This window comes from Podarcis pityusensis, assembly GCF_964106645.2.
Source record: "Podarcis pityusensis genome assembly, chromosome: W".
Taxonomy (NCBI): Eukaryota; Metazoa; Chordata; class Lepidosauria; order Squamata; family Lacertidae; genus Podarcis; species Podarcis pityusensis.
Genome location: NC_138045.1, coordinates 26,569,413 through 26,590,242, shown reverse-complemented (window position 1 = coordinate 26,590,242; position 20,830 = coordinate 26,569,413). Strand labels below are relative to the sequence as shown.

At 40.5% G+C, this 20,830-nt stretch overlaps 1 long non-coding RNA gene across 1 annotated transcript; it reads left to right on the top strand.

Moving 5' to 3' along the window:
- Positions 1-3,575: 3,575 nt before the first annotated feature.
- On the top strand, positions 3,576-4,311 carry LOC308467612. Its single transcript, XR_013981252.1, has 2 exons — positions 3,576-3,694; positions 4,225-4,311. It is a non-coding gene; the product is annotated as an uncharacterized lncRNA (long non-coding RNA).
- The last annotated feature ends 16,519 nt before the right edge of the window (positions 4,312-20,830 follow it).

The window sequence follows — 20,830 nt, the reverse complement described above, 5'->3', positions numbered from 1 at the left end:
GGAACCCACTAACGGGCTCCGAAGTGAAGAGGGGGGAGTGGCGCAGTGCTGTGAGTCAACTGCTATTTCCGTGGAGCGAAGCCGCATAGCCGTTGCCGGAGAGCGCTGCCTTTTTCCTGGGACAATTTGGCTTCTAAAATAAGCACCCGTGAGTACTTAAACTTTGAACAATCGGACTTTAAATAAGGACTTGCGAGCAGAAAGGAATTGGACTTAAAATTTTACTTCAATTTAGTACTGAAACAGGAAGGTCTAAACAGGAAGTCAGCCTTCCGTTTCTTTGTAGACAGAATAAAGCAAAGTCAATGTAACTAGAGCTCAGAAAATCGCTTCTAAAGGATTGGCTTTCATCATTTAAAATTGTTGAACCCCCCTTCGGCAGCAGGAGAGGAGGGGGGATCTTTTTTTGGACTGTTTAAACCTGCAGAAGTGAGTTTAAAGTAAAGTAACTTTCCACCGTCCTGATCCTGGAGCGGGGTGTCAGGACTGACATTTGAAGCTCATTGACCAGAGACGAATGTTTTTTGACAGATAGCTAAAAGAAGAGAAACATAGTGATTCCATTGTTTCCTTTCACATTTTAAAGGAACAAATATTGACAAAATATCTCAAAAAAGAAACTTTGTTGCAAGAACAAATAGAAGTCTTCCCCCTAGAGGGAGACTGTGAAACTGTAACTAATTCCAGGGAGCTTGCAGCTGTCACAGATTACAATCGTGGGAATGGACTTGTGACCTTGTAGGACAATGTATTCAGAGGCTCTGTTGTGTGCTCTCTGTAAAACAAGTGCCCTACTGGAACAGTTAAATGAGAAGACGGATTTGATGACTAATGCGGTCAGAATTTTTGAACAGGCAGTGGGAAACTATGTGGAGCCCACCCAGGAATTAGATCAGGAGTGTGTCCTGACAGAGCAGATGAGAGAAGAGGATGTTGCTGAATCTTGGGCGCCAGAGATGGAGGGAGCTGCGGCCTTGCAGGAACATGAGCTTTTGGATTTGACAAATGAACTTGGAAAAAGCCAGATTTGGAAAGATAAAGTTTGGATTGGTTTGGAAATGGGGGGTTGGATAGATCCCCCCTATGCAGGGATGTTTGGACTTTCCGAGTCTGGCAATGGGCCGTGAGATGCTTGGAGCTGTGGGGGCTCTTAATTTTGGAGGGATTCTGAAACATGTTTTTAAAAACCACATGGAGTTTAGTCTGGACTATGGAAAAAGGGCTGATTTGTTGAAAAGGGTCAAAAACATCACCAAGCTGGAGTTCCCACCAGTGAAAGGAGAATATGAAGAAGAGCTGCGGAAGGGACATGGAAGAGACTTAAGGGCCTCGGATATAAGGTTACCAGGTTAATGCGCTAGATCGATGGGATAAAAAGGACTGACAAAACCCGGGACCAGGAGGAAGGGACGCTGGATGAAGATTGGATTGTTTTTATTTCTTTTTTTTATTACTAGGATTGTTTTATAAAATTGATGAATGTTAGAAAAATGTTGGAACGAAATTACTTGGCTCTAGCAAAAATGTTTAAAGAATTAGGTAAGAATATTATGGTTGTGAGAAGTCGGTAAAAATAAGATTTAAGTTTTAAGTTTTAAGGTTTTCTATAAGATAAGATGAAAATAGATTAAGGTAATGTAATGACAGAATATTATGAAATATGGAAAGGATTTGCTGCGATAATTATTAACTAGGATACAAAAAAAGGGAGGAGGAGGAGGAGGTCAAAGAAAGACGGTAATGAGAGTTGAGGATTTGAGAATGATGGATTTATTTTTGTCTAAATAAAAAAATTCCTTCCTGTAGCACCTTAAAGACCAACTAAGTTAGTTCTTGGTATAAGCTTTCGTGTGCATGCACACTTCTTCAGATACACTGGGTCTGTGTATTTTTGTCTGTCTGTGGTGTACTTTTGCTTTTTGAATTTGTATTGTTTGATGTGGTTTGTTTTTTCTTTGTTTTTTCTTTTTTCTTTTTCTGCTTTGTTTTCTTTCTGTAATTCCAAAAAATTTTCAATAAATATCATTAAAAAAAAAAAAAAAAAAAGGACTTACTGCAAGAAGTGTGGGAAGCACCAGCCCCACAAAGTAACCCAGTACAAGAAGGGCAAGGAATCTTTGTATGCTCAGGGTAAGTTGCAGAACTATACATTTTACTCCCAATTTCTTGGAATCACAAAGAGCATGCCTGCAATATTGTAGAAATGGTACATTTTTTTGAAACTTGGATTGCCATCTGTAAAACGGTATTTGAGCATATCTTTCATTAATTTAAGGAAATGCGGGAGGAGTACAGAGCATTGTGCCATGTGGGAAATACGGAATCTGCTCATGTCGTGAATGCATGAAGTGTTCTACTTCATTAAGTGGATTTTGCTTTTACTTTGCAGTGTTGGCCTTTCTGTGCATAACCCATACAAAATGTGGGGGCGGGGGGGGGATAAGGGAATACAGAGGTTCCCTTAACATTTAAAAATAAAGATTCTGCCTGCATATACCTCATCACACAACACTATCCTAGTAAAGTAGATAAACACCACCTGGTTTGTGAAACCTCAAAACCTCAAAAAAAAGAAAAAATAGGCAAGGTAAGCTGTTCTGAGAATGTGTGGCAGGAGGAAACAGTTGCATGTTGTAGTAACACAGATAGCCAACCTACCTCATGGTGAAGTTGGTTGTTCTTGTGTCCTTGTAGTGTTTAGGGGGCTTGAGTTTCAAGTAGACTTCACTGTTATCTGAAGGATGTAATTTCTTCCCATTAGGAAAGCGACAATATGATCGCAAGCAGAGTGGCTATGGTGGCCAAACAAAGCCCATCTTTCGCAAAAAGGTGAGCCTGACTGGAAGGCTATGGAAACTTGTATGGTACAACTTGAAGCTGAGTATGCTGGTGTGGAACTGGAGAATTCCTGTTGCGGGTTTATTTCAGGAATTAATATGAATGAATGAATGAATGAATGAATCAATGAATCAATGAAAAATCAGAACTTCTGGGACTGGATCTTCCTTTTTAGGATCTCAGCTTAATTGTGGTCACTTTTCATTTTCACAGAATACTAATCTGACTGACTGCCTCACCTTTTCACTTTTCTGATTCCCTTTCTTCCTTGCCTTGTAAGTAGGTTGAAATATACTCAGAGTCACAAAGTGATTTCATGCTCTTTATTCAGCTCATAGTGGTGAGGAGGAATGAATGAAAGTCCCCTCAAAGTATCTGCTTTATATACATTATTTACACAATGGGCTGCACATGATTGGCTAATTCTGGAATTCTACTGTAAGCCAATCAGGTTGTGGATTCACTTATATCTGGAGCATGATTGGGTGGTTCCTGCCAACCAGTCATACTGCTGCATTGTTCTAGGACCAATCAGACTGCTGCATTCTGAATCCTATTGTTCTAGGACCAATCAGACTGCTGCAATTTGGATCCTATTGTTCTAGGACCAATCAGACTGCTGCAGTTTGGATCCTATTCAACTCAGTACATGACATAGGTGTAGGGAAGGTAGAGGACAAATGTGGAGATAGGCCTTTGTCAGGGCCTGAATAGACTTTATTTTCTGTTTCAGGCAAAGACCACAAAGAAGATTGTGTTGAGATTGGAATGTGCGGAGCCCAATTGCAGGTCAAAGAGGATGCTGACCATTAAGAGGTGCAAGCACTTCGAGTTGGGAGGCGACAAGAAGAGAAAGGTACAATCCTTTGCTAAGTCATGTTCTGTGCAATGCTGGCCCCATCCTTTAGTATCCAAAATGATGCTGCCTGTCTTGCTAATTGTGGGTGTTTGTTGTGACAGTGGGAGATGATAGCTGTCCTTTGGACCTTTAAATTGATTGTAAAAGTGGGTTTGATATAGTGTGATGACAGAAAAGAGTTGGAGGAATAAATAAGTGAAAACAAATCAGGATATGTACACCTTTCACATGCACCTATCTTGTTTTAGGGCTTCCCTCAGGAGCCTTAATTTTTGTAGGAGTGCAGTGGATGCAAATAGTATGAAAAACTATACTTTTCAGGGTGCCTTATATGGGACCTACAATCATACAGGTTTGAAATCATTGTCTAGGTTTATCTTTAGTCTTTGGGAGTGGTCCTGGTTAGCTGATAGCAAGTGATGAGCCTCTTTTGCAAATGGGTGGTGGTGGGGAAGCTACAAAATTTAAAATGCTTTCAGTTGCTGTTGGCTGTATACTCAGTCTGGTTTTTTTGTTTCCTCTTACAGGGCCAGGTTATCCAGTTCTAGGCTGCTGTGGAACCCATTGTTGGTTGGTGTATGAAATGCTATAAAAGTCTTATTGGATCACCCCAATATGTGTCATAGCCATTTTTGTTTTTTGTTTTTTTAATTAATATTTATTAAAGTTTCAGAAAAAATAGAATCACTTTAATAAACAAGAGAAATTTGAAAAGAAGAAAGAAAAATACACAATAGAAAATACAAAATACAAAATACACAAAGATAAAAAGAGGGGAAAAAAACAGTTAAAAACAATTCCGTCTTTTCATAACTTCTTTTACATTTACTTGGTTTCACCTCAGATCGTATAAATCTTTCGCCTTTTACATTTACTTGTTTCCCAGACTTCCTCATACCTCCCTCTTTTGTATTCCAATTCCGGTTGTTAATCCAGCAATTTCTTTCCCTCCTTTTTAATCCCAATCCCAATCCTTAATCTTAATATATTATGACATTAGATTTTTACCTATTTAAAACCAATTTTTCCATTCTTTTAACCTTTTTAATCCTAATCCTTAATCTTAATATATTTATAACTTTAAAACCTATACAGCTAGAAGCCACTTAACTTCAATCCAACATCACTCTAACATTCATTAATTTTGCAATGTTTCTGTAAATAATTCTACCAGTCATTTCCGCCAATTCCATGTAGTCCATCATTTTCATCTGCCATTCCTCCAGTGTGGGTAGCTCTTGTGTCTTCCAATACTTTGCGATAAGTATTCTTGCTGCTGTTGTAGCATACATAAAGAAAGTTCTATCCTTTTTTAACACCGATTGGCCAACTATGCCCAGGAGAAAGGCCTCTGGTTTCTTCAAGAAGGTATATTTAAATACCTTTTTTAGTTCATTATATATCATCTCCCAGAAAGCCTTAATCTTTGGGCACGTCCACCAAAGGTGAAAAAATGTACCTTCAGTTTCTTTACATTTCCAACATTTATTATCAGGCAAATGGTAGATTTTTGCAAGCTTGACTGGGGTTATGTACCACCTGTATATCATTTTCATAATATTCTCTCTTAGGGCATTACATGCCGTAAACTTCATACCTGTGGTCCATAACTGTTCCCAGTCAGCGAACATAATGTTATGTCCAACATCTTGTGCCCATTTAATCATAGCAGATTTCACCGTTTCATCCTGAGTATTCCATTTCAGCAGCAAGTTATACATTCTTGACAAATTCTTAGTTTTGGATTCTAACAGTTCTGTTTCTAATTTTGATTTTTCCACCTGGAAGCCAATTTTCTTATCCAAATTATATGCCTCCATTATCTGATAATAATGAAGCCAGTCTCACACTTTGTTTTTTAGTTTTTCAAAACTCTGCAATTTCAATCTGTCTCCATTTTTGTGTACTAGTGTGAGCTTATCTGATTTTATCCCTGTGACAAAGTGGGTGTGTGGCCCAAGATAGCTTTCCTTGACCGCCTTGGTTGCCCAGCTGCAACACACTAACCCTGCAAGTTTACCAGTGGATCTTACTCTTCGGTATTTGCTGTCACCACCACTCCAGCCCCTGATGGGAAGGAACCTAGGGTACACAAAAGCAACTGCTTTTAAAAAAGGTTCTGAGCCAGTGCCCCAGCACTACTCTGTTCAACCTACAACTTTGTGCTTTACTCAGAATGTAGCATCAGCCCATTCTCTCTCAAAAATACACACCAGAGAAGAGTGTGCTGAGCACTTACAACTTCAGTCCTAAACTCCCAGTAGACTAAATACTAAGGGTCTACGTGCATGGAGATTCTAAAACCCTGAAGCTGACAAATGATGTTTAAGCAGCCAAATTAAGAAACTATTAGGACTAAAGAGAGGGGAAAGCAGGTAGAAGGTTAAAACAGAATACCAAAAAAATAGAGTACTGTGGCTCTAAGACTGAACTAAAGGTAAAGGACCCCTGACAGTTAAGTCCATTTGCAGACAACTCTGGGGTTGTGGTGCTCATCTCGCTTTACAGGCCGAGGGAGCCGGCGTTTGTCCACAGACAGTTTTTCTGGGTCACGTGGCCAGCATGACTAAGCCGCTTCTGGCGCAACAGAACACCGAAACCAGAGCAGTGCATGGAAACGCCGTTTACCTTCCCACCGGAGCGGTACCTATTTATCTACTTGCACTTTTTGACGTGCTTTCAAACTGCTAGGTTGGCAGGACTTCCGGAGGTGGCGCCATCGGTTAATGGCGGATTCCCTCTAATCGGAGGGAATTGCTCCACGGAAAATAGGGTCGGATCCCGCTTCGGCGCAGCGGGGGACCCTTGAAATCACAGGCGGGGGAAGCCTGTGAACCTGGGACTCGGTGGGCACGTTTGGCGCCCCCCCCAATCCGTGAAGGAGCCCGGCAAAGGGTTCCGGAACGGAACGGGGGAAGGAGCGCTGTGCTGAGAGTCCTTTGCTTCTTCCGTGGAGTGAAGCCGCGCAGCTGTGACCGGAGAGCGCTGCCTTTCTTTCTTGGAAAGTTTGGCTTTGAAAACAACGATCCGTGAGTAGGATTTTATGCAATTAAGGAACTGTACAAATTTGAAGGGAATCTGGCCGAAAGCGGAGAGGTATAAAAAGGAAGTCTGCCTCCCGCTCCTGTAGATAAAACAAAGCATTGAACTTGAAAGCGGAAGCTTTGAAAAGACGCGTAAAAGGATTTTAATCCAATCATCTAACCAGGACTTTTCCCCCTCAACTTGAGGGAAGAGGGGGGGAAACTTTGATTGTTATTTCTTTAAGAAGAGGTGAGAAAAAGAAGATAAAAACCACCGCTCAATCCCTTGGGAACGGGTTCCCAGAGACAATTAAAAGCTGGAGAAAAGGTACTGTCTTTGAACATACTTTGACAGCTAGTCCTGCACTGGAAATACAATTTGGATACAATATTGTGGATAAGTATCTCCTGGTCTTAAAGTAACTGTTTAAGATAGATTGTTATCTTTCTGATGAATTGGGGGGACTTAAAGAGGAAGCAAAGCATTTAAGAACTTTATGACTGTTACAGTGTCCCCCTAGTGGAATTTGGATTTGTTACAATTAGCTACAATTGCAATTGCAGCTGGCCTGAGGATTTTCCCACACTGTCCTCTTGGAACTTTCCACTTCAAAACAATTTTGAATTTAACTGTGTGACTGACCTTGAGTTTTATCTAGAGAGGGATGGCAGATGGAAAAGAGAAATTAGAGTCGTTACAAGCAACAAGGTCGGGCAAAGTACTGCGAACAGACGGTGGACTACAAAGAAGAGCTTCGACCCCTGGCCCCTCTGGGGTTCCAACAGCAGCCCCATCGGCACAACCTAAAACTAAAGGTATGGCAAGTGATGACGCCTTCGCTCAGGTTTTGGCTAAAATTAATGAATCTTTGGACAAAATAAGCAAACAAGTAGCAGAGGCATCAGACAAGATTGATCAAAATACAACAAGTATTAATCAAAATACAACAAGTATTAATCAAAATACAGTAAGTTTAAATAATTTGGGCCAGAAAGTAAATACCAATACAGAGACTATTCAGAAATTATTAGAGGAATCGGCCTCAACACGTCAGATTGCCGAAGAGGCCAAAGAAATTGCTACAGCGTCTGTTACAGAGGTTCAAGAGGTTCAAGAGAAGATACCACCGTTACATAAACAACTTGAAGATCATAAGTTAACCCTGTCTATGATTGAGTTGAAAGAAAAACAAGTGAATTTAAGGGTCAGAGCAGTACCTGAAGTGGAGAAGGACAATTTAGCTGAATTTCTTACGCAGGAATTCTCAGATTTTTGGAATCCAGAATTGGCAAAGGACAGTTTCAAAATAGTGAATGCTTTTAGACTTGGAAAAAGAGGAGAAAAGAAGGTGAGAGACTGTTTGATTACTCTTCGAACAAAAGAAGAGAGGGACAAGATCCTAGGTTTGCATTTCCAGAAGACACTGGAAATACATCAGACAAGAGCGGAGATATTTAAGGACATTCCGAAACACCTTCTGGATCTCAGATCTAACTATAAAGACCTGGTTACTTTGTTGAAAAGTAATAGAATCAACTTCAGGTGGGAATTTCCTCAAGGCCTATCTTTTAGCTACAAAGGAAAGAAGAGGAAAATAAGATCGGAAGACGACAAAGATAAATTCTGGAGAGACCACGGAGAAGACCTACAAAAGAAAGTCACAGGAGAGTTAAGAACAACTGCAAGAGAAGCTTTAGATATACCAGGACTATCTCTGGAACTAAAAGACCGTTTGAAAAACCTGATACCACCGACGGAACAGGAACAGGCACTAGGTGCCGTTGGAGGAGAACCAAAATAATTACATCATGGCCCTGCAACTATTAACCTGGAACTGTCATGGTCTAAATTCCCCTCAGAAAAGGAAATCAGTGTTTCATTTATTAAAAAAGGAACAATTGGATTGGATTTGTCTACAAGAAACACATATAACAAGATTACACAGGAAATTTTTGATAAATAAAAGACTTGGTCAGGAGTTTATTTCATTGGACAAAGTTAAAAAAAGAGGGGTTGTGATTTATGCAAAGGACAGACTATCACCGAAATTTGTTTTTAAAGATGACCAAGGAAGATTTGTGGCAATTGAAATTCAAACACAAGGAGAAAAATTTTTGATAGTAGGAATCTACGCACCAAATGATGGGAAATCTGAATTTTTTAAGAAGTTGCACGAGACCCTGATGGACCATTTGGATTACAACATGATTTTGATGGGAGACATGAATGGAGTGGTATCTACATATATGGACAAGGCACAAAAACAGGTAGTCACTAAGGATGGTAGACTACCGAAAACCTTTTTTGACATGACAGACAACTTGGACTTAGTTGATATTTGGAGAATAAGAAACCCCATGGCTAAAGAGGGAACCTTCTTTTCTGAAGCCAAAATGACATGGACAAGAATTGACCAAATTTGGATAACTAGAGGAATGGCACCAAAGACAAGAAAGGTGGAAATCTGCCCGAAAACTTGTTCCGATCACAATGCTGTCAAGATGGAAATGAGATTAACACCAACTGGCTCCTTTAGATGGAAGATGAATGACACCTTATTTAGAGATGAAGAAGTACTTAAGAAGGCCCAAAAAACTTTGAGAGACTATTTTGAGATAAATTTGAGCACCAATGTGGAGAAAAGAGTAATCTGGGACGCAAGTAAAGCGGTTATGAGAGGGTTCCTAATACAACAGAACACAGTAAAGAAAATAACTCAAAATGAGAAGAAGGATAAGATATTGGATAAAATAAAGGAAAGTGAAAAAAGACTGAGAGTAAATCCAAAATCTCAAGAGATTTTGAGAGAGTTAAAATTATATCAAGTACAATATATGAAAATGATGAATCAGGAAATAGAATGGAAAATTAAACAAATGAGACAAAAGACATTTGAGTCGGCTAACAAATGTGGAAAATTGTTGGCTTGGCAAATGAAAAAGAGACAAAAACTAAATACAGTCACGAACTTAGAAGTGGAAGGAAGAAATATACAGAACCCCGCAGAGATTATAAATTGTTTCCAGAGGTACTTTAAACGATTATATACCCAAGGGCCATTGAAAGAAACAGACTTAGATCAATTTTTGAAAACAAATGGATTACAAAAAATATCTCAAGAAAATAAACTAATTTTGAATTACAAAATAACTGAACAGGAAATAGAAGGTGCCATTCAAAATATGCAATTGGGTAAATCTCCAGGACCAGACGGTTTGACTTCTAGATACTATAGATCCTTGAAAGAATGGTTAATACAACCTTTGAAAGAGGTCTGTAATGAAATAATGGAGGGGAAAAGAGCACCAGAGCCGTGGAAAGAAGCATATATTACACTTGTACCGAAAACAGAGACTGAAAAGACACAGCTTAAGAACTACCGCCCTATATCATTACTTAATGTGGATTACAAAATTTTTGCTGACATTTTGGCCAAGAGATTTAAAAAAGTGTTGATGGAAGAGATTCATAAAGACCAAGCGGGCTTTCTCCCAGGAAGACATCTGTCTGACAATTTGAGGAATATAATTGATATTCTGGAAAAACTAGAAGTGAACATAAACACTAAAGCAGTTTTAATATTTGTGGATGCGGAAAAAGCCTTTGACAACATTTCCTGGAACTTTATGAAGAAGAATCTACATGGCATGGGGGTAGGCCAAGGCTTTGAGAATGGTATAAGTGCAATTTATTCAGAACAAAAGGCTAAATTAATTGTAAATAATGTGGTGACGGAAGAACTTAAAATTGGAAAAGGGACACGACAAGGTTGCCCAATTTCCCCACTCCTTTTTATTTCGGTCCTGGAGGTTCTGCTGAATATGATTAGAAGGGACCGGTTGGTTAAAGGTATACAGGTCGGAGCCAAACAGTACAAACTTAGAGCATTTGCAGATGATTTAGTATTGACGTTACAGGAGCCAGAATCTAGTACTAAAAGGGTTTTAGAACTGATTCAAGAATTTGGTCAAGTGGCAGGATTTAAATTGAACAAGTTAAAAACTACGGTTTTAGAGAAAAAATTAACACCGATTGAAAGAGAGAGGTTTCAGAATGAGACAGGCTTGACTGTGGTTAAAAAAGTGAAATACCTGGGGATCAACATGACAGCAAAAAATGGGAATTTATTTAAAGATAATTATGAAAAATGTTGGGCTGAAGTGAAAAAAGATTTAGAAATTTGGTCAAATTTGAAGCTTTCACTGCTGGGCCGTATTGCTGCAATAAAAATGAATGTATTGCCTAGAATGTTGTTTTTGTTTCAAACTTTGCAAATTGTGGACAAAATGGACTGTTTCAAGAGGTGGCAGAAAGATATTTCTAGATTTGTCTGGCAGGGCAAGAAGCCCAGAATAAAATTTAAAATATTAACGGATGCAAAGGAAAGAGGTGGATTTGCCCTGCCAGACCTCAAACTTTATTATGAATCAGCAGCTTTTTGCTGGTTGAAAGAATGGCTGCTTCTTGAAAACACTGACATTTTGGACCTAGAAGGTTTTAACAATGTATTTGGATGGCATGCATATCTGTGGTATGATAAGGTCAAAGCACATAAAGCATTTAAAAATCATATTGTCAGGAAAGCGCTGTTTAATGTTTGGATAAGATATAAGGATCTATTAGAAAATAAAACTCCAAGGTGGCTGTCACCAATGGAAGCGAAAGCCTTGAAAAAGCTCAATATGGAGGTCAAATGGCCGAAATATTGGGAAATTTTGGAACAAGATGGAGATAGACTGAAATTGCAGAGTTTTGAAAAACTAAAAAACAAAGTGCGAGACTGGCTTCATTATTTTCAGATAATGGAGGCATTTAAATTGGACAAGAAAATTGGCTTCCAGGTGGAAAAATCAAAATTAGAAACTGAACTGTTAGAACCCAAAACTAAGAATTTGTCAAGAATGTATAACTTGCTGCTGAAATGGAACACTCAGGATGAAACGGTAAAATCTGCTATGATTAAATGGGCACAAGACGTTGGACACAACATTATGTTCGCTGACTGGGAACAGTTATGGACCACAGGTATGAAATTTACGGCATGTAATGCCTTAAGAGAGAATATTATGAAAATGATATACAGGTGGTACATAACTCCAATCAAGCTCGCAAAAATCTATCATTTGCCCGATAATAAATGTTGGAAATGTAAAGAAATTGAAGGTACATTTTTTCACCTTTGGTGGACGTGCCCAAAGATTAAGGCTTTCTGGGAAATGATATATAATGAATTAAAAAAGGTATTTAAATATACCTTCCTCAAGAAACCAGAGGCCTTTCTCCTGGGCATAGTCGGCCAAACGGTGTTAAAAAAGGATAGAACTTTCTTTATGTACGCAACAACAGCAGCAAGAATACTTATCGCAAAGTATTGGAAGACACAAGAGCTTCCCACACTGGAGGAATGGCAGATGAAACTGATGGACTATATGGAACTGGAGGAAATGACTGGCAGAATCCGTGACCAGGGAGAAGAGTCGGTGGAGGAAGATTGGAAGAAATTTAAAGACTATCTGCAGAAACATTGCAAAATTAAAGAATGTTAGAGTGATGTTGGATTGAAAATAAGTGGCTTCCATCTGTACAGGATTTAAAGTTATATATAGATTAAGATTAAGGATTAGGATTAAAAAAGTTAAAGGAAATGGAAATTTGGTTTTTAAGAGGTAAAATTTAATGTTATATTATATTAAGATTAAAGATTGGGATTAAAAAAGAGGGAAAGAAATTGCTGGACAAACAATTTGAACTGGAATACAAAAGAGGGAGGTACGAGGAGGTCCAGAAAATAAGTAAATTTAAAAATGAAGATGAAAAGGTGGTATTGTTTTTAACTGTTTTCTTTTTTGTCTTTTGTTTTTTGTTTTTTTTTGGATTATGTATTGTGTATTTTTGAATTGTGTATTTCTTTTTTATTTTTAATTTTTTATTGATGTGTTCCTTTTATTGGAAACCTTAATAAATATCATTAAAAAAACAACAACAACAAACTGCTAGGTTGGCAGGAGCAGGGACCGAGCAACGGGAGCTCACCCTGTCGTGGGGATTTGAACTGCCGACCCTCTGATCTAATCAAACGCTATTCACTACACTTGGTTAAGATTTACTCACAAAGAATCAGCACGAGTGGTCCACTTCATAGAAGATCCTGTTTCAGAACCCCTGATGTTGTGAAGGGGACAAGGCTGCAAAAGCAGATTACGGTAGCTTTTAAAAGGCTCTTTTTGGTCAGATATCTCACCTCCTCAGATAAGGCCCCCTTAAGTACCATTTTTACATGTGAAGGGGCTTGGCAGGAGATATGCGTCAATTTGCCTGTTCACAATCCCCACAAAACAAAACATTGACATCAGAACAAAGGCTGGGTCAAGCATACAAAAATACCAGATTGTTCGAACATCTCCTGTGGATGAAGAACATGATAGTGGGGTAGGAGAGCTGGGAAAATGCCAATATCTTTCACATCCGGCAACCAGTGTGTTGTCTTGGTTTCAGAGAATACATGGGTAAATAAGTAAGAAAAGCCCAGGACACCAATTTTCACAGCCCTCTAGCAGCTATGGTGGCTCATTTACCAGAAGAAATGTATTTCGAGTTAACTCTAGAAGTATATACTTGATTCTGACCATATCCTGGTGTATATTTTGCTCTAGGAGGCTGAGTTTAGTCAGAATTGAGTATACAGATGTGGATTCCCCCCCCACACACACACACACTTGTGCCCAACTATGAGGCTTGCTGAAGAAAGCGGGGGCCTATTTTCATTATATTGTTCTGCTGTGTGTAGGACGTGGCTGCCTTTGCCTCTTGGCATTTATCTTTTTATTTATTTCATTCCTTTTTGTCATTCTGTTTTCTCTGCAACATTTTATACAGGCAGCCTAGGACCAAACCCTGCTTTCTCTGTTCCTCTTTCCCACTCATTCAATATTTACACATGTCTAGCATTTCCCCCCACTTTTTCCCCACTTGCACATTCCTTTTGGGGGAAACCTTCATTGTAAGCCAATTCACTGACATAACATACAGGTGAAACTTGGAAAATTAGGATATCATGGAAAAGTTCGTTTATTTCAGTAATTCAATTTAAAAGGCGAAACTAATATATGAGACAGACTCATGACATGCAAAGTGAGATATGTCAAGCCTTTATTTGTTATAATTGTGATATTATGGCATACAGCTGAAGAAAACCCCAAATTAACAATCTCAGAAAATTAGAATATTAAATGAAATTAGCAAAACAAGGATTGCAAATAGAGCAATATTGGACCTCTCAGAAGTAGAAGCATGCATATGTACTCAGTACTTGGTCTGGGCCCCTTTTACATCAATTACTGCTTCAATGTGGCATAGCATGGATGCTATCAGCCTGTGGCACTGCTGAGATGTTATGGAATACCAGGATGCTTCAATAGCAGCCTTCAGCTCTTCCGCATTGCTTGGTCTCATGTCTCTCATCTTTCTCTGCGGAAGGAAGCATGAAGTGCTCCAAAATCTCCTGGTAGACGGCTCCCCAAATCAACACAGACTGTGGAAACTTCACACTGGACTTCAAGCATCTGGCATTGTGTTCCTCCCCATTCTTCCTCCAGACTCTGGGTCCTTGGTTTCCAAATGAGATGCAAAAGCTACTCTCATCAGAAAAGAGATTTGGGGAGCCATGTCATCAGCTGGTGTTGGTCCACTGTGCTTCATTAAGTCCAGGGTCAACGCAGCCGTCTACCAGGAGATTTTGGAGCACTTCATGCTTCCTTCCGCAGACAAACTTTATGGGGATGCTGACTTCATTTTCCAGCAGGACTTTGGCACCTGCCCACACTGCCAAAAGTACCAAAACCTGGTTCAGTGCCCATGGGATTACTGTGCTTGATTGGCCAGCAAACTCGCCTGACCTGAACCCCATAGAGAATCTATGGGGTATTGCCAAGAGAAAGATGAGAGACATGAGACCGAGCAATGCGAAACAGCTGAAGGCTGCTATTGAATCATCCTGGTATTCCATAACACCTCAGCAGTGCCGCAGGCTGATAGCATCCATGCCATGCCTCACTGAGGTAGTAATTGATGCAAAAGGGGCCCAGACCAAGTACTGAGTACATATGCATGCTTCTACTTCTGAGAGGTCCAATATTGCTCTATTTGCAATCCTTGTTTTGCTAATTTCATTTAATATTCTAATTTTCTGAGATTGTTAATTTGGGGTTTTCTTCAGCTCTACACCATAATATCACAATTATAACAAATAAAGGCTTGACATATCTCGCTTTGCATGTCATGAGTCTGTCTCATATATTAATTTCACCTTTTAAGTTGAATTACTGAAATAAATGAACTTTTCCATGATATTCTAATTTTCTGAGTTTCACCTGTAAATGTTGACATCCTGGGTATCAGTGAACTAAAATGGACGGGAATGGGAGAATTCAGTTCAGATGACCATCATATCTACTACTGTGGGCAAGAATACTGTAAAAGAAATGGAGTGGCCCTCATAGTCAACAAAAGAGTGGCGAAAGCTGTACTGGGATGCAATCTCAAAAATGATAGAATGATTTCGATACGTATCCAAGGCAGACCTTTTAACATCACAGTAATCCAATTTTATGCAACAACCACTGGTGCTGAAGAAACTGAAATTGACCAATTCTATGAAGACTTACAACACCTTCTAGAAATGACACCAAAGAAGGATGTTCTTCTCATTATAGGGGATTGGAATGCTAAAGTAGGGAGTCAAGAGATAAAAGGAACAACTGGCAAGTTTGGCCTTGGAGTTCAAAACGAAGCAGGGCAAAGGCTAATAGAGTTCTGCCAAGAGAACAAGCTGGTCATCACAAACACTCTTTTCCAACAACACGAGAGACGACTCTACACATGGACATCACCAGATGGGCAGCATCAAAATCAGATTGATTATATTCTTTGCAGCCAAAGATGGAGAAGCTCTATACAGTCAGCAAAAACAAGACCTGGAGCTGACTATGGCTCAGATCATCAGCTTCTTATAGCAAAATTCAAGCTTAAACTGAAGAAAGTAGGAAAAACCACTGGGCCGGTAAAATACAATCTAAATCAAATCCCTTATGAATACACAGTGGAAGTGAGGAACAGGTTTAAGGATTTAGATTTGGTGGACAGAGTGCCTGAAGAACTATGGATGGAGGCTCGTAACATTATACAGGAGGCAGCAATGAAAACCATCCTAATGAAAAGGAAATGCAAGAAAGCAAAGTGGCTGTCCAACGAGGCCCTACAAATAACGGGCGAGAGAAGGCAAGCAAAATGCAAGGGAGATAGTGAAAGATACAGGAAATTGAATGCAGATTTCCAAAAAATAGCAAGGAGAGACAAGAAGGCCTTCTTAAACGAGCAATGCGAGGAAAACAAGAGAATGGGAAAAACCAGAGATCTGTTCAAGAAAATTGGAGATATGAAAGGAACATTTCGTAGAAAGCTTACCATAATAAAGGACAACAATGGTAAGGACCTAACAGAAGCAGAAGACATCAAGAAGAGGTGGCAAGAATACACAGAGGAATTATACCAGAAAGATATGGATGGCTCGTATACCCCAGGTAGTGTGGTTGCTGACCTTGAGCCAGACATCCTGGAGAGTGAAGTCAAATGGGTCTTAGAAAGCACTGCTAATAACAAGGCCAGTGGAAGTGATGATATTCCAGCTGAACTATTTAAAATTTTAAAAGATGATGCTGTTAAGGTGCTACACTCAATATGCCAGCAAGTTTGGAAAACTCAGCAGTGGCCAGAGGATTGGAGAAGATCAGTCTACATCCCAAAGAAGGGCAGTGCCAAAGAATGCTCCAACCACCGCACAATTTCACTCATTTCACACGCTAGCAAGGTTATGCTTAAAATTCTACAAGGAAGGCTCAAGCAGTATGTGGACCGAGAACTCCCAGAAGTGCAAGCTGGATTTCGAAGGGGCAGAGGAACCAGAGACCAAACTGCAAACATGCGCTGGATTATGGAGAAAGCTAGAGAATTCCAGAAAGACATCTACTTCTGCTTCACTGACTATGCAAAAGCCTTTGACTGTGCTGATCACAGCAAACTATGGCAAGTTCTTAAAGAAATGGGAGTGCCTGATCACCTCATCTGTCTCCTGAGAAATCTCTATGTGGGACAAGAAGCTACAGTTAGAACTGGATATGGAACAACTGATTGGTTCAAAATTGGGAAAGGAGTATGACAAGGCTGTATATTGTCTCGATGCTTATTTAACTTATATGCAGAATTCATCATGCGAAAGGCTGGGCTGGATGAATCCCTAACCGGAATTAAGATTGCCGGAAGAAATATCAACAACCTCAGATATGCAGATGACGAAACCTTGATGGCAGAAAGTGAGGAGGAATTAAAGAACCTTTTAATGAGGGTGAAAGAGGAGAGTGCAAAATATGGTTTGAAGCTCAACATCAAAAAAACGAAGATCATGGCCACTGGGCTCATCACCTCCTGGCAAATAGAAGGGGAAGAAATGGAGGCAGTGAGAGATTTTACTTTCATGGGCTCCATGATCACTGCATATGGTGACAGCAGCCACGAAATTAAAAGACGCCTGCTTCTTGGGAGAAAAGCAATAACAAACCTAGACAGCATCTTAAAAAGCAGAGACATCAACTTGCCAACAAAGGTACGTATAGTTAAAACCATGGTTTTCCCAGTAGTGATGTATGGAAGTGAGAGCTGGACCATCAAGAAGGCTGATCGCCGAAGAATGGATTCTTTTGAATTATGGTGCTGGAGGAGACTCTTGAGAGTCCCATGGACTGCAAGAAGATCAAACCTCTCCATTCTGAAGGAAATCAGCCCTGAGTGCTCACTGGAAGGACAGATCCTGAAGCTGAGGCTCCAATACTTTGGCCACCTCATGAGAAGAGAAGACTCCCTGGAAAAGACCCTGATGTTGGGAAAGATGGAGGGCACAAGAAGAAGGGGACGACCGAGGACGAGATGGTTGGACAGTGTTCTCGAAGCTACAAACATGAGTTTGACCAAACTGCGGGAGGCAGTGGAAGACAGGAGTGCCTGCTGTGCTCTGGTCCATGGGGTCACGAAGAGTCGGACACGACTAAACGACTAAACAACAACACCCTCATTGCTTAACTTCAAGAACCCACAGAAGGCACTGTTTTCTTTTTTAAAAAAATCCCCACGGGAATTTTAACTGAATTGGTTGTTTTTTTAAAAAAATCTGTGTATTGATTTTATTGCACATTGTTTAGAGACTAAACCAATCAAGCCCTATGTAAATTGTGAAATAAATAAAAAACAGGTATTGAGCACAGCAGCATTTTCACGGGTCTGCGTAAAAGGCGGATCTACACGGATCCTCATGGATCTTCCACTTTTAAAAAAATAATTCCAACAAATGCAGTGTCAAATCACACCTAGAAGGCACGCCTACAAACTGGACTATAAAAAACGTGGATCCAACACTTTGCTGCACCACAAAATCCAACACTGCAGCACCACAAAAACATGGATCCGAGGCGCGGATCCTCATGAATTCATATGATTTTTATATTGAAACAAAATGAAAACACCATGCTACTGTAGACCACATCTTAGTCTGTAGGAGGAACCAAAAAAATCACGCATCCACTGTTTCGTGGTGCCGCAATGGTTGAAAAACATGGTTAAAAGACACGGATCCTCATGAATCCTAATGATTTTTGCACTACATCAGCCCAAACTCACTATCAAATTACACATCATGTCCAGGGGCACAGCATCCACCACAGAAATCACGGATCCATGGCTTCCTGGCCATACCGTGGCCCAAAAACGTGGTTTTCAAGAACGGATCCTCATGGATCCTCACACTTTTTGCATTGGGCCAACCCAAACTCACCGTCAAATCACACATCATAGCCAGGGGCACAGCCGATACCACAGAAAACTCGGATCCACTCCTGCCTGGCCATACTGTGGCCCAAAAATGTGGTTCTGAAGCACAGATCCTAATGGATCCTCAAGCTTTTTGCATTGGGCCAACCCCTAACTCACCCTTTATTCAAAGATCTTGTATATAACCACAGATCTGACCACAAAAATCATGGATCTACTGCTTTGTGGCGCTGGCCAGATGTTTCCCTGGATTTACTGACCTGTTTTTAGGCGTGTGAGTTTGGAAGAAAGGAACAGCATCGCCTGAATCTCAATCCATTAAAGATGGTCAACATGGCACATTGACTTTGCCAGCTATAACACCTTTGTGGTTCTGGCAGTCAAACTCCACAAAAAAGGCAGGCCCTCTGGTGGCTTGCTAACCCTGGTGGCTCTCCATATAAAATGCGAACACATTCTCTCTGCTATTGCAAATTGCAAACCTTTAGCAACAAAGATAGAGATGGAGAGCCAGGTCATGTTACTGGTCAATGTGTATATTTCTCCCTCCTCTACTGTCACAGCCAAGAACCATCAATGGGATCTCCTTGCACATGTGCTCGAGAATCTGGACACCATTTGCCCCAATTTACCTATTGTCGTGACAGGGGATTTTAATGCCTGCCTAGGCCAAGGGCAGGAAGTATATACAAAAGCTTGGGAGATCTTGGACTCTACTGCTCTTCCGCTTATGGGAATGAGAATCACAGGACTTAGAAATCAACCTGGCTGGCTTACGGCTCACCAAGCTGACTACCACCAGGGCTTTGGTGTGGCTTAATGGGCTGCCAGACTGGGAAGGCTCTGGGAATTTTACCTTACTCTCCCCACAAGGAAATAGCGGGGCAGACTATATTCTGGTTCCCACTTAATTGTTGCCCTTCGGGGTAGAGTTCCACATAGGTGATCCTATGCTTAGTGAGCATCTCCCCCTTCAATGTAAATTTGTCTTTCCATTGAGAGTGCCAGAATATATAATCAATCCACTCCCCCAGGTAATGCATCTTCAGTACATAAGGATTTGAATTAACGAGCATACACTATCGTCTTTCCAAACCTTGGTGTATTCTGATTGTGTGACTCATTTGATATTGGTAGGGAGTGGTGAACTTCCTCCAGTAGCTAGAGTCACTTGGTTTGAGGAGCTTATGGACATCCTAATAACGAATTGCCCCATTCACACTCGCACAGGCCACCTAAGAAACCGGGGTTTGGCGAGTGGACTGATATCAAAGGCATTAAAGTAGAGGTTAGGAGAATCTACAGAGAGTCTAGAGAGGCGGGCAGTTCCCAATTGCCTGATACATACTTCGTTACAACCAGGCAACTTAGGGAGTCTATCCAGCTTAGCCAGGAAAGATACATACAACCAGGCTTGCTGGGATTCGCTGCTTTCTGCCATCCTTACCAATGATCATAAGACACTTTGGAAGGTTGTTGCAGACCCCCCACAGACTCAAGAGCACCCACTGACATTGATTCTATCTATGCTATGGGTAGAGCATTTTAAGGCGATCTTCTACGATGATTGTATCCCATCAGACAGCCAAGATCCTGCCCCTTCTTAGACCCTGGTAAAGTGGCCCCCTGTCTCCATTATTGAAGTCGAAAAAGTAATTTCTCAGATGAAACTAGGCAAACCCGCAGGCCCTGATACCATCCCTTCTGAACTAATTAAAGCTAAGCCAGACTGGTGGGCTCTGATTCTAGCGGAACTCTTCACAGTGGTGGATAGAACTGGAATTATGCCTAATTCTTGGCAGAAATCCATAATCATCCCAATCTTTAAAAAGGGGAACAAGAAGTTACCGTCCAACTGTAGGCTTATGCCTTATACTTGCCAGGGAATCGTTTGCCCGCGTCCCCAGGACCGAGGAAAGAACAAAAATACCAGGAAAGTTTCTTCTTTGGAGAAAAGAGTTTAATCTGTGCACAGAGACAGCCAGCAGAATAGTTTCTGAAATCTGGCTGTAACTTTACTAGTCCAGCAAGCATTCTTATACCTGAAAGCATTTACCCACCTCCCAGACCTTCCCCCAAAACTTCCCCAATCAGCTGGCAAGTTTTCAACTTATTCCCTTTTAGGGCATATCTTTATTGCTGACTAAGCACTGCTGGCTAAGCACTCCCTCCTCTTACCCCTGTACGTGTGCCTTTCTGCTGGCTAAGCACCCCCCTCCCCTCTCCTTCGTACAC